At 40.7% G+C, this 13,252-nt stretch overlaps 1 protein-coding gene and 1 long non-coding RNA gene across 2 annotated transcripts in view; both read right to left on the minus strand.

The window, feature by feature from the left end:
* Positions 1–5,811, minus strand: part of LOC122682212 (tubulin alpha-1C chain) — a 53,463-nt gene extending 47,652 nt beyond the window's left edge. The window contains exon 1 of the mRNA XM_043885085.1: positions 5,675–5,811. The gene's annotated coding sequence lies outside the window, so the exon portion shown is untranslated. The remainder of the gene's footprint in view (positions 1–5,674) is intronic.
* Positions 5,812–7,993: 2,182 nt separating this feature from the next.
* Positions 7,994–13,252, minus strand: part of LOC122682471 — a 34,321-nt gene continuing 29,062 nt past the window's right edge. The window contains exons 3-4 of the long non-coding RNA XR_006337390.1: positions 11,139–11,223; positions 7,994–9,533 (exon numbers count right to left, since the gene is read on the minus strand). This is a non-coding gene — a long non-coding RNA (uncharacterized LOC122682471). The remainder of the gene's footprint in view (positions 9,534–11,138; positions 11,224–13,252) is intronic.

The following is a 13,252-nucleotide window of genomic DNA, read 5'->3' on the forward strand; positions in this document are numbered from 1 at the left end:
TTGCCTTCTTTGTTGAGTCAGAAGCTTTTTTTATTTAACTTAAATTGAAGTGCATTTGAGATTTAAAAAAAAAAATCAGCGATGACGCAATCCCAAATACGGGGTGGGGGGGGGGTGTTTTGTTTTCTTAAGAATTTCCACTTTCACAAATGATTCAGGAAGGAAGTTTTCAAGTAGCATAAACTGTCGCAAGAGCACTGTGGTTCAGAAACGCTAGCAGGGTGTGCTAGGTGAAGAAAGTTGGCCTCAAAAATACCAACAAGGCGTGGCAGGGGAGAGCCTCGCTGGGCCGCAGCGGAAGTGACCTTAGAGGCGGGCGGGGCGGTGGCCGTGGAAAACAGCGCCGCCTGCTGGTCGAAAGAGAAAAAGCTCGGATCTTGCCAGAGGCTGCGGCGTGGCTCCCTGGACAGTTACTCCCCACAGACATTACAGTCAAGATGCTGCACGTTATGCCCCTTCCCCAACAAAATTGAAAGTAATGGGCACAACCAGATAAGTCTTTCTGTAGAGAAGAAATCTTAGAGGCCAGTTGTGGTTTGAGAATACAGTGTTTCAAAGACCTTCACCGTTGTTAACACTTCCTAAAGCTAAAAATGGTGGATTTGATTATTATGGTATAATTGTTATTTAAAACAATCTATAAAGGAGAGTGAAAAATAGAACCCTATAGGGGCTCTCTTTCATTTATCCCATCCTGCTTTATTTACAAAATAATAAAAGAGGTGATCAGAAGCAAATTGGAAAAAAACGGGCAGAAGGTTGAATTTCAAGGTGATTGTGCGTATCATTTCTTATTATGGCCCCTCATTTTTATTCCAGGGTTGTTGCAGTTTCATTTCTGGAGTCCCTCCTCCTCTCCCCACTTCCTTTTTCTCTTCACTCATTTGACAGGAGCCTCCGCAGTCATCGGCCTAGAATACGTCATCGTCATCCACTGGGAGAGACGTGTGGTACCACCTTTCTCCCCCTATGGCTGAAGCCCGTGGAAAGAAGATGAATGTTGCGTTTCTGCTCCTGACCCAGCGCGATTGTTGGGAACTGTTAACCTGCAAGATGATGCCAAAGCGCAGCCTTCCTCCTTTTACGCTGTATAGAGTTTTAGGTTGCCCTTCATTAAGCTGATGCTTTCCCCTACAGAGCCCTGTCCTTCACATTGCCCAAATGATTTGCTAATAACCTTCTCCTCTCTTCTACTTGCAGAGATTCAGTGCATTAAGCCTAAGAGTTGTACACACACACACACACACACACACACCCTTTGTCTTCTTTTAAGGAGTGAAGACCCATAGGTGGACAGTTTCATTTAGATTAGTCATGCAGTGTATCAGGTTCTTTTGACATGAAAATTTCCATCTCCCATCAAGGCATAGCTGTAGGCATTTATTATAGGCTCTGGTTCAAAGCAGGCCCTCTCTTTTGAGCAGGAGCACCAGAAATTAGGAACCTGACTGGAAGAGAAGCTTCATGGGGTCCAGAAGGAAAGTTGGGCTCCCAAGTCCTGTTTATGACTGCTGTAGCCTTCACAATCTGGATCCGACCAAATGAACACTGAGAGCACAGTGTCTGGAGTACAAAGAAGAGTGATGGATATGTAATAACTTGACTGAGTCGGGGACAGGATCCAAGACATGCCTGACATTTGTTTATCAGCAAAGAAACAGAAGTAAAGGAGGAGATGTCTCCCTCAGTCTTACAAAAGTGTCCTTCCGGGAGACGATACAGGAACAGGGCGCTGATGACATTAATACTGTGCAGGCAAGCACACGCCTCCCCACATCCCCAGGACTGCTGAACCGAGTGTTATTAAACTAATCAGCAGGGACACAGCTCTGAGCCTCTCCTGCCACAGTCCTCAGAGGGAGTCGGCTCAGACAAAGCAAAGTGGCTTTTCCGAGGGGGAGGGGTGCCCGCTTTCTCTTTGTTCTTCCTTGGAAAATAGGCTCTCTCTCAAGTCTCATAACCAGCTGCTTTCATCTCTCAGAGGAAGGCAAAGGAAGTTAATTCCCAATAAAAATTTGGACAGCATATTTTTTAGAGCCCTGAACTCCGACTGTAAAATGCAGGGGCAAACTCATTACAATTCTAACACGCTATAAGTTTTATTCTGGGTTTCTAGGCAAAAATTTCAAAAAGGTGCCTCTCCTTATCAAATAAAAATATAATAAAAAGGTCATCTTCAGAAAAGGGTAATAGAAACAGTGCTTTGAGTCCTTCTTAACCTAATAATAGATGTTGTGCACTCTGTTCTTAAGAATCTCTTCCTCAGAGGTATGATTTAATGAGCATATTCCTTTGTCTGCTAAGAAATAAGGGCTCTCTGAGAAGTCACACATTTTTATACTACAAGTGATTTTTTTTTCATAAGAATGATTTAATATAGCTCCTTTAGAGATGAAAACATTTAGTATTGTCTGTGCCTGACTTACGTGTGGAATTAAGAGAAAGGATGTTTGTCCTTGTATCAGGAATAGGCCTGCCACACCCCAGGCACTCAGAGCATCTGCTCCCTGGACTGATTCTTAAACCAAAGCTGCACATGGCTTCTGTGCTTGACAGCTGAGGTGGCCTTTTATATCCAGTTGGAATTTCTGTTTGGGCCTGCTTGAATGCGTTTGCCCACACAACAGAAAATGGACTCTGGTGGTCAGAGAAACCTTAATGGGCTGAGGACTAGGCTAATATTTTGGAAATGCTGTAGGTTCATTTCCTGGGAATTTACCCCCCAAAATAAAGTACCTTCGGTCCCTTCAAGTGGCATCCTCAGGCTCTTTAAGACAATTCCATTTTGGGGGGATTTTAAGTGCTCACTAAATATCAGGTATTTTGTCCAGAGTAACAGAGTATCTGCACATTTGTATTCAATCCTTGGGCCCTGTGGAAAGCAGCTCTCTACCAGCTCCTGGGGAACCTCGTTCTTTCCAGCAGGTTAAAGAGGAAGTGAGAACGACCTCCAGCCAGGGAACCAGCCCAGTGTAAGTACGTGATCTGATGGCTCAAGTTCTACAGGTAAGCTTCTAAAATGATTCTGAAGCTAGACAAGAAACGAATGAGCAGGTGTTAAAGGATTATATATACCTTTGTAATTAACAGAAAAATTGGATAAAATAGCACTGGGCATGTATAGTCATAATGCTACCCTGTGTTTAGGTTATTACCTGTTACCCAGAGAGTATATTGCAGAATGCCTTTCATCTGACAGGTTCAAAGTTCTTTCCAGTGTTAACCTCATACATTAAGGCATTTCAATTTAACAACTAATAAGCACTTTGAAGGCAAGAGCCATGTCTTGCTTGCACTTCCTTTATGTTTTGCACAGTGTCCAGCAGGTATTAGACAGTAGGTGCTCAGGGAATTCTATCTTAAAATATATATATGTGTGTGTGTGTGTGTGTGTGTATGTGTGTGTGTGTGTGTATGTGTGTGTGTGTGTGTGTGTGTGTGTGTGTATAGGCTGTGCTTTAATCCTGAGATTAGGCCTGCCTTTTTTGTCACATCTGAAGAAAATGGATAGTGATACTTTGAGGACAGAAAATGAAAATGGGGATGTTGCAGCTTCTCTGATAATGACCATAGCAGCTGACTTTTCTATACCAGAAACTGTGTAAATGCTTCACACAAATTATCTCATTTCAACCTCACCACAACCCTACAGGCTCAGTTTACTATTATTACTATTGTTATTTTACATATGATAAGATATTATTCAAGTCACACAACTAATAGAGAGTCACATCAGGGACTTGAATCCAGAGAGAGATCGGTCTCCAAGGTACGTGCTTTGAGGTTCTTGCTCCAGAATATCTAATAGGGATACTTCTAGTTCCATTTACTACCTTCTTTGAGGGGTTGCCTCACAACATAATATCTGAAGTGGGAGGGAGAGAGGGAAGAAAGTAAGTAAACACAGTTCATAACGTACACATTTCAGTTTGCATGAATTTGATGTTCTTTCCTATATGTTATCTCATTTAATCCCCACAGCACTGTCAAGTATGTTACTACTGTCTCTTATATATAAGGAATATATCTCTGGAGAACGGGCTGATTTTAAAAAAAATAAATACTAAACTTCTTAGCTGAGAGGCAACAAATCTGATAACACTGTCCTTGCCCTAAGCATCTCATCTCAGCTGAGAATGTTGGTACGAGTTCTTATGTTTCTTTCCTTTCTTACTAACACTCCAATGAGCCATAAAGCTTATGCTTGTCTCTACTTGTCCCATAAATGCAGATACAATTAAATGTTGACTCACATGGAATAAGCCATTTCAAAAGCTGAGGCAAAGTAGAGAGGAAACAGTAAAAGGAAATGCTATGTGATGTAACAAAAAGAATGAATTAGATTTAAATATGTGGCTAAGAAAAGATCTCCACAAGGCATAGTAAATTAGAAAAAGAAAGAAAGGAGAGCAAGCTGCAGAATAAAAAGTACAACAATGGTACCATTTATGTTTTAGAAAGATATGAAACCGTATAATATGAATATACACACATTTATGCAAACACACATAGAAAACAATTGGTTACACCTCAAATTGATAATAGGTTTATCCAGAGAGACAACTGGGTCCAGGCTGAGGTGCATAGTATGGGCAGACTTCTTTGTTATCTTTTTATTAGATAATTTATTCAAATAATGTGTATGTAAGAGGAAAAAAAAAAAAGGACAGAAAAGAAACAAGTAATGCTGTTAGAAAATGAAAGATCAGCAACAAAAAGTAAATGATACAAATACACAAACTAAAATCCACTGCCTCATTCACATCCATAAGAGACCGATAGATTTGAAGAGATTCCTCGTGCAGGCATTATCATTATCAGTTGTATGGTTTTTTTAATGTAATGTTTCCTGACTCTACCAGAACTACATGGCTGCGAAGGACACTAGGCTTGGAGCCAGATGACTGGGTACAAGGCCTGACTCTGCACTTCTCTGTAACCTTGGGCTAATTTCTCAGGGCCCTTGTTTCCTTATCTATCAAGATAATAGTAACATACTTCAGAGGGTGCTTTGAGGAGTAAATGAAATAATGCTCAGGAAAGAACAGCAATATCATGCAGACTGACATTTATAAATGTGTTTTTGCATCTTTTCTTCCCATTCTCTCTCCTCCACTTCAGATAATGATTATTTTATGTACCTTTAGATGTCTGAATGCCCCACAACGAGGCAGAGTTAAATTAACAAACCATTAGTCTTCAGATAACATTTGCTAATAATAGTCCTCCATTACTTGAAGCTATAGTTATGCACATGTGTAGTTTTTAAGCTTAAATAACCCATATTCATGTATTTATTTTAAGGAATATATCTGTTTGACTCCATCTATAAAATATATTATTTTCTTATAAAACCTTACTTTTGATACAAAAACTACAATATCCAAACAGAGAGGCCATTTAAAGTATAAGCCAAAAATGCATTACACTTTTTTTTTTTTGTGCACCTTAAAATGTGCTTATTTGTGGTCCTACTGAAATTTCAGGCTGTTCTGAAATTTGAGTAGCCAATTATAAACCTTATAATAAAAAGGATTGCAAAAATAATAAGAGAAATATTATCACCAATATAATTAAGCACAAAAGAGAAACGAACACATTAATAAATATCAGTTGCCTACAGACAGCAGCACCATGTCCACGCCGCATGATCTATTTTCAATTACAGCCTCACCTTTGAAACAGAGCCAGGTTCTCATCTGCTTTTGCTGGATGTGCCTGTGTTAAAAGGCGCAGGGACCTGAAGATTTCTAGTGAAGTAAGTAAGAATCCAGTTTAAGTTGTTTTGCAGTTTGAGTTCAGAAGGGATTCATATTTAAAGGAACCAGTTCCAGGCAGACAAAGCACGCCTCCCTCCCAAGCTCCTCCACACCATTAAACTGGGCTGTCATTTTAGAGGTGGGCGCTCATTGTTCACTTTCTTCTCCTCTAATTAGACTTGACAGATTGCTCTTTCTAGCTAGACTGGCTATTGCCAAGAACAGAGAGGAAGAGAGGAGGCCAACCTTGTCTTTATGCCCTTGGAATCAGCTCCCCACCCCCATTCCCAGTCTACAGACACAGAAAGGCATCCCCAGCCGCTCAAATCTCTTCTCCTTCTCCTCTAGCCTCCTTCTTGCTTGGCCCCTGGCAGTCTCAGCACCACTGACTTTTCTTACTTTCAACACTGTGAGATTCAAAGCCTCATAGGCTGTGTGAGTGGAATAAGTGTACACTAATATTTAATTTATATCTTTCATATTAATACTCTTTTTTTTTTTCCTCCTGCAGGCCTGGGGGGAAAACAGACCAGCTTAATAAAGGGAAAGACACGGCAGTTCTACCCAAGAGCAGCAAATACTCATTGCTTCATAGGACAGAGCTCTAGAAGGATTCAGGCCCTGGCACTGTGTCCTGCATCCATTCTTCTGAAGCAAATCCCTTGCCCCCTGCCTCCAGTTTCCGTATCTGTAAAATGCCATCAATAATTCTTGAACCTTTATCATATCATGTTACACTGGTATTATATAAGAATTAGATAATAAAATTTTAGGACTGGAAAGAATCTTAGAGATCATCTAGTCTAGTATCTTTGTTTGGAAGACTTGAAAAACACAGGCTGAAAGAAGGAGGCGACAGGCGTAGTGTTATGAAATTAGTTCACAGGCTTTAAACACATGGTGCTGAACAACAGCTTGCTAATCAGCTTTGTCACTAACAGGCCTTTTCCTAGTTTAGCCTATGCTTGATAATAAGCTTTATTGGCCAGGAAAGCAACTTTCTTTTTCCAAGGAAGGAATTCCCCTCACCCAAGCACTATGTTTTCAGAAATGCTTCCCTTTACTAAGAACCAACCCAGTAGTCTTGTAATAGAACCTGAGTCACCCAATGCCACATGCCTCTCACAGTGGCCCAGGATGACACTCAATAGGCTGAGGTCTGGGGCCCTGCTCTCAAATAAGAGTGGGCCTGTCTTTGACCTCAGCCTGGCTGTGCCTACAGCCTCAAGAACTGTGCGCAGTAGAGACCGTCAGGAATTTCTTCTTGGAACAATCTAGTGTTTCTAGGTTGAAATGTAAATCCCTTCATTTATCATTCATTCACTTACAACCTTTTAATAAAAGCCCATGGTTTGGTAATCCCCTGAAAGCTGATAAGACTACTACAATGAGTAGGACCCAGCCTCAAGGAGCTTTAGAAAGAACCAGAAGTGTAAATTGCTTAGGTGCAGTGGAGCACGGTGGGAATCTGTATGGAAGGAGGAGATGGTCAGTTTGCCTTGGTGGGGGTTTAAGGAATCAGAAAAATGCCATAGAAGAGGTAATACTTGAGCTGAGCTTTGGGAAATGAAGGTTATTTTCCAGGTGGAAGTGAGGCGAGTGCATGGCATTCAGAGAGAGAGTAAGTCTAGTGCTTGGTGGGGCAGGGGGGAGGGGGGCGGGATTTTTTTGGTCTGCTTAGTATGAGGAAGCATCGCACTAAACTGGAAATTTAGGTAGAGATCAGTGAAAACATTATATGACAAATGAAGAAGTTTAGATTTTATTGTGGCAGCTCATGGGGACCTTTGAAGAGTTTCAAACAGGGGAGTAACATGATCCAAACTGCAGTTTTGAAAGATGGCTCTGACAGCAGTGTAGAAGATAGATTGGAAGAGGTGGGAAGAAGCAAGGCCCAAGGGAGAGAGACAATGCAAAAATTTAGGTGAAACAAGACAGCTAATTCAATCTCTTTAAAGAGCCAGGAGGGAGAATTCCCTGGTGGTCCAATGGTTAAGACTCCACACTTCCACTGCAGGGGGCCCAGGTTCAATTTCTCGTGGAGAGACTAAGATCCTGCAAACCACAAGCTGTGGTCAAAAAATTAATTAACTAATTTAAAAAAGATTTCAATGGGAAGGATCAAAGAAGGGGAACTGTTTTACTTTCCAAGAGGCTTCAACTACATGCAGTGTGTGGACCTTGTCTGGATCTTGATTCAAACAGGCCAGCTGCAAACAGAAAATCTGGAAGAAAAACATAGTATTAGATAATATTAAGGCATTCTTGTTAACTTGGTTAGGTGTGAAAATGCTACTGTGGTAATGTAATACAACAGCATACTGAAATGTTTATGAGTGACATATCATGATGTCTGGATTTGCTCTAAAACACGGTACAAATAATAGATGAAGTAGCTATGGCAGAAAGTTAATAATTATTCAGCTCAGATGATGCATATGTAGGGTTTTATTATACTCCATGTATATCTGACAATCTTCAAAATAAAAAGGTAACATTTTGGTAAAGGATCATGAGATGGTAAGGCTTCCCAGGTGGCCCAGTGGTAAAGAACCCACCTGCCAATGCAGGAGATGTGGGTTTGATCTCTGGGTTGGGAAGATCCCCTGGAGAAGGAAATGGCAACCCACTCCAGTATACTTGCCTGGAAAATCCCACGGACAGAGGAGGTTGGCAGGCTACCATCCATGGGGTCACAAAAGAGTTGGACACAATTTGGCAAATAAACAATGAGATGCTAAATTAAAGAAATTATAATGAAAAAGGAGAGAAAGCTATGAGAGATACTAAACAGGCAGAATGAACAGTACTCAGTGACTGATTATAAGTGGTTAGTGAAACAGAAGAACTGAAGTGACTTCCAGTTTTTTGCTTGGGTGGGTGGGGAGATAGGAAAGAGTTTACTCTTTCAGGGATGCAGAATTGGACTTTCAGTGAAACATCAACTCAGCGCTGCATAGTAGGCAATTGGACACACAGATTTTTAAAACTCAGGAGAGCACCTGGGGCTGATGGTATGGATTTGTGAGCTGTCAGCTCACCAGCACTTGGGTGATGATTCAAAGCATTGAAGGAGCATGGCAGGTGAGAAGGGAAGATGGCAGAGGAAGAAGCCCAAGGCATACTTATATTTAAGAAGTGGGGATAGGAAGAATTTGCACAAGAGATTGAGAGAATGGCCAGAGACATATAAGGAGAAACAGGAAGAAATAATTTCTGGAGAATCTGTGAAGAAACAATGGGTCAATAGAATCAAATGTCCCAAGTTAAAACATGAAACCTGTTGGATTTAGCATCTAAATGATAATTGCCAAAAAACATTCAGTAGAGTACAGTTCGAAGAGGGAAGAATAAGTGAAGCCTGGAAGATGAGGGGGAGGGTTGGATGGTCCTCAAAGGAAGAGGGAGGTGGCTAAAAATGGTTTTTAAGTGGATTAGTTCTAGTCCAGTGGGATGATCAATTACCTCTGCTCAAGGGGGTCAGTAGAAGTGAAATCTTGAGAGAAGAAAACAAAACAAAACAAAAAACCAAATTTTAGTAAGGCAAGGAAGAGAAGGGTATATTCTGTAGAGATTAAGAATGTAGGGTTGGTCCAACAAAGCAAAGATTTTAGACGGCGTTAGGAAGAGCATTTACAAGAAGATCAGCAAGTGTCTGAGAGTCACGGGGGCAGAAGGGGACTCTTGACCTCTGGCTGGCGTACTTTAGCAACCTCTTCAACAGTTGTCCATATATAATTCTTTCTGCTCTCTGACATCTTGGAGGTATTGAATCTGGAAAATGTTTATAAAGTATAGCTTTGGTCAGGTCAAACCCTTGCCCTAAAATTTTCATTAGCTCCTAATACCTACTGAATTAGGTATACTACAGATATTGAAAGCCCTTCCATAATCTGATTCCAACCTGTTTTTATCAGGCTGATCTTTTGGTGTTTGTTTGCTTGTTTTTGTTATGTTTTGTTTTTCTTCTCATGCACCTTCCTTCTAGGATGCTAGGTTATTTGATATTCTCTGAATATATTAATTACATGAAATATTATAGGAAAAGGGCTGAGAAGTGTCTAGCATATAGTAGCATTCCACAGATGTTAGTTTTGGGATACTGAACTATTTATAATTCCCCTCTAACCATTTCATTCAGTTTTCTTTACCCTAAAGTCTCTTTCCACCTTCTTCATGTCATATAGCAAGATTCAGCTCAGGTGTCATTTATTCTAGGAAGACTTTCCTGGGTTCTCAGGATGTGGGTGCCCTTGTCTGGGCTTCTGCAGCAAGCCCACCTCGCCTGACACTCAGCCTATTAGATCTGTTTATATGTCTGTTTCCTCATTGGAATATAAATTTCCTGACGGCCAAGGCTGAATTTTTTTTAACATGTTATAGCATCAGTACTCAGTACAGTACAAGGCATTATATATGATTTTTAAAAACTGATGTACTGAACACAGGGCTTCCCTTGTAACTCAGTCAGTAAAGAATCTGTCTGCAATGCAGGAGACCCAGGTTCGATTCCTGGGTTGGGAAGATCCCTGGAGAAGGAAATGGCAACCCACTTCAGTATTCTTGCTTGGAGAATCCCATGGACAGAGGAACCTGGCTGGCTACAGTCCATAGGGCCACAAGAGTCAGACATGACTGAGCACCTAAACTACCGCCATATTGAACAAAACTTCACTTCCTCTCTTCTCTAAGTACCTTTATGTGATGTGTGATGTGGTTTCTCCTATGACATCTTCGCTCTACTCCTGAATGGAAGTGGACGTTATTTCTGTCACCATAGTGTCCCTTCCTGTTCTTTTGGCAACAGGCTTGATTTTCTTCCTGAATTCTCTGCTCTGGAGGTTTGTGATCTGGATGGGGCTTCCCCAACACCCTGTCCCAGGGTGGAGGAAAAGACACAGGCCTAAATCAGCCAGTTATTGTCCTGTTTCCAGTGGCCTAACTGGTTTAGGGGAGCCCTGTGCTCTGAGCCTTTCCAATCATAGTAAATCTCAGGACTTTCTCCAGTTACCAGAAGAGGAATTCTTTTCTTTCTCTCCCTCTTTCTTCCGCACATGGTCAGTAGGGCACAGGGCTACAGTCATTCTCATACCACAAGAGATAAATCTGTTTGAAAATAAAGGCACTGGTTGGAGAGAAGACAACCAAGAGAAAAAGAGAGAGAAACAAAATCTTGGTGATGGAAACAATTGAATTCAGCTATGTTTGGAAGGAAAACTATTGCTTGTCAGTTTGTGTTGGGTTTTCTGTCATTTGCAACAAAACCACCTTCACTAATATAATATTTATGGGTAACAAATATACTACTTGACAAATGAGACTATTCAACAAATGTGTGTTTCATAGATAAATAAGTTGTGAGGAGCAGCAATTACTTACTTCTACAGTGTGATTTAATCATCCTTCTGGAGATGGATAACCGTGATGTATTTGCACCCATGTGAATACACTTAACGCCACTGAACTGCGCACAGAAAGATGGTTAAAATAGTTAACTTTATGCTGTATGTTTTACTCCACTAAAAAAAAATGAATAAGAGAAAGGAAAAGATCATCATTAGACTGGAAATAATGGTTTACAGCCCAGTTATCACATGAAAACAGGGAAAGGAAAGCTTGCTGCATTGTACCTGTAATACAGGTAATCATTCTCTGCTTTTAGAAATGCATCCTAGGGAAATAACTAGGTAAGTATACAAAGCATGTCTATCTGAACATTATTTGCAGTATTAATAGGGACTAGCTAATAAAATTATATTCAGAGAATAGAATGTTATATAGTCATTAAAATAAGGTAGACTTATGTGTCACTTCTTTTTTTTTTCTTATGTGTCACTTCTTATGAATATATATGTCAGAGTGCTATTGGAATTATATTAGTGTCAAATAGTTTCACAAAAATAATGTAAGACTTTTATGAGATTTAAGGGCTTCCCTGATAGCTCAGTTGGTAAAGAATCCGCCTGCAATGCAGGAGACCCCGGTTCAATTCCTAGGTCAGAAGATCCACTGGAGAAGGGATAAGCTACCCGCTCCAGTATTCTTGGGCTTCCCTTGTGGCTCAGCTGGTAAAGAATCCACCTGCAATGAGGGAGACCTGGATTCGATCCCTGGGTTGGGAAGATCCCCTGGAGAAGGGAAAGGCTACCCACTCCAGTATTCTGGCCTGGAGAATTCTATGGACTGAGCAACTTTCACTTTCACTGTTGTGAAATTTATGAATTAGAACTAAATTTGGTTGGAAGGAAGAACCTCATTCAGTGGATGGTAGGAGGTAAAAAAGCTCACTCAAAAAGAGCTTACCAAAAAAAAAAAACTTACCATATTTCACTGAACTTCAGATACCACTGGTTGTGAGGTGCTTCCTGATTTCAGAGATACTAAAATGTGAAAAACTATACAGCAGAAAATTGTGCATAAAGATAAGTGGGATGAAGGGAAATAAGACATGAAAATCATTAGATAAAGTAAACTCAAAAGCCAAAATGTTATAAGATTTATGGAATAAAATGATTTCATAGCTAGTAAAAGGAAGCTTTGAGGAGGAGAGGGCATGGCAACCCACTCCAGTATTCTTGCCTGGAGAATTCTATGGACAGAGGAGACTTGCGGGCTACCATCCATGGGGTCACAAAGAGTCAGACATGACTGAAGTGACTTAGCACACACGCGCATAAGATGGCCACAAAACCATGCACTGAAGACTGATTTTGTAACTAAACTAAAGTAGGAAGCAAGCAACTCTCCCTGCTGTTTTGAACATTGCATATTAGGTAACAGTGACTGTTAATTCATTTACATTTGTGAGGTTTCTTTCTCTATTTTTTCTTAAGTGGAGGCCAGGTTTATAATTTTAGCTTCGCCTTCTCCCGCTTTAAGAAGGAGGTTGGCAGCTGAAGAGAGATAAAAAGGAATGGGAGTGACGAACTGCTAATACTCAAGGAGAAGGTCAAATGTCTACATTTTTCTTGTAAACAGAAAGTACGGAACTCAAGACTTCCCCTAAAAGTGTTCAGTATCTCTTCCCATCTTGTTTAAAGTAGCCTCACAAGATAGGAATTTGACCAGCTGTCTAGAGGGAAATGGGCTTTTAAAACATCAAGCATTCTCTCTCCATCTGCCTCTCTCCCTCTGTCTCTCTCTCTCACACACACAGTCACAGATTTCAGGGCTTAGGAATACACCATACGTATGCTGTTTACTCACATAGCTTGTTCCTTATTTTCAGTTATTTCTGTCCTCTACCGAGAGGGAAGTATTTGGGAAGGCAAATTGCTATTGGTTATTCCTATGACTCACAATGAGTTCAAGTCAGGCACCCAGGACCACTGCCACCAGCAACTGCTGTATCCAGAGCATCATCACAAGGACCTCACATTTGATGTAATTACTGACCACAGACAGTGGGACTTCACCAAAAGCCACAGGTATGAGTCTAGGCAAAATGCACTGGTAAATAAATTTACCTCATAGGATGTCAGATCTAGAAGGAA

Source organism: Cervus elaphus, chromosome 3, assembly GCF_910594005.1.
Source record: "Cervus elaphus chromosome 3, mCerEla1.1, whole genome shotgun sequence".
Lineage (NCBI taxonomy): Eukaryota > Metazoa > Chordata > Mammalia > Artiodactyla > Cervidae > Cervus > Cervus elaphus.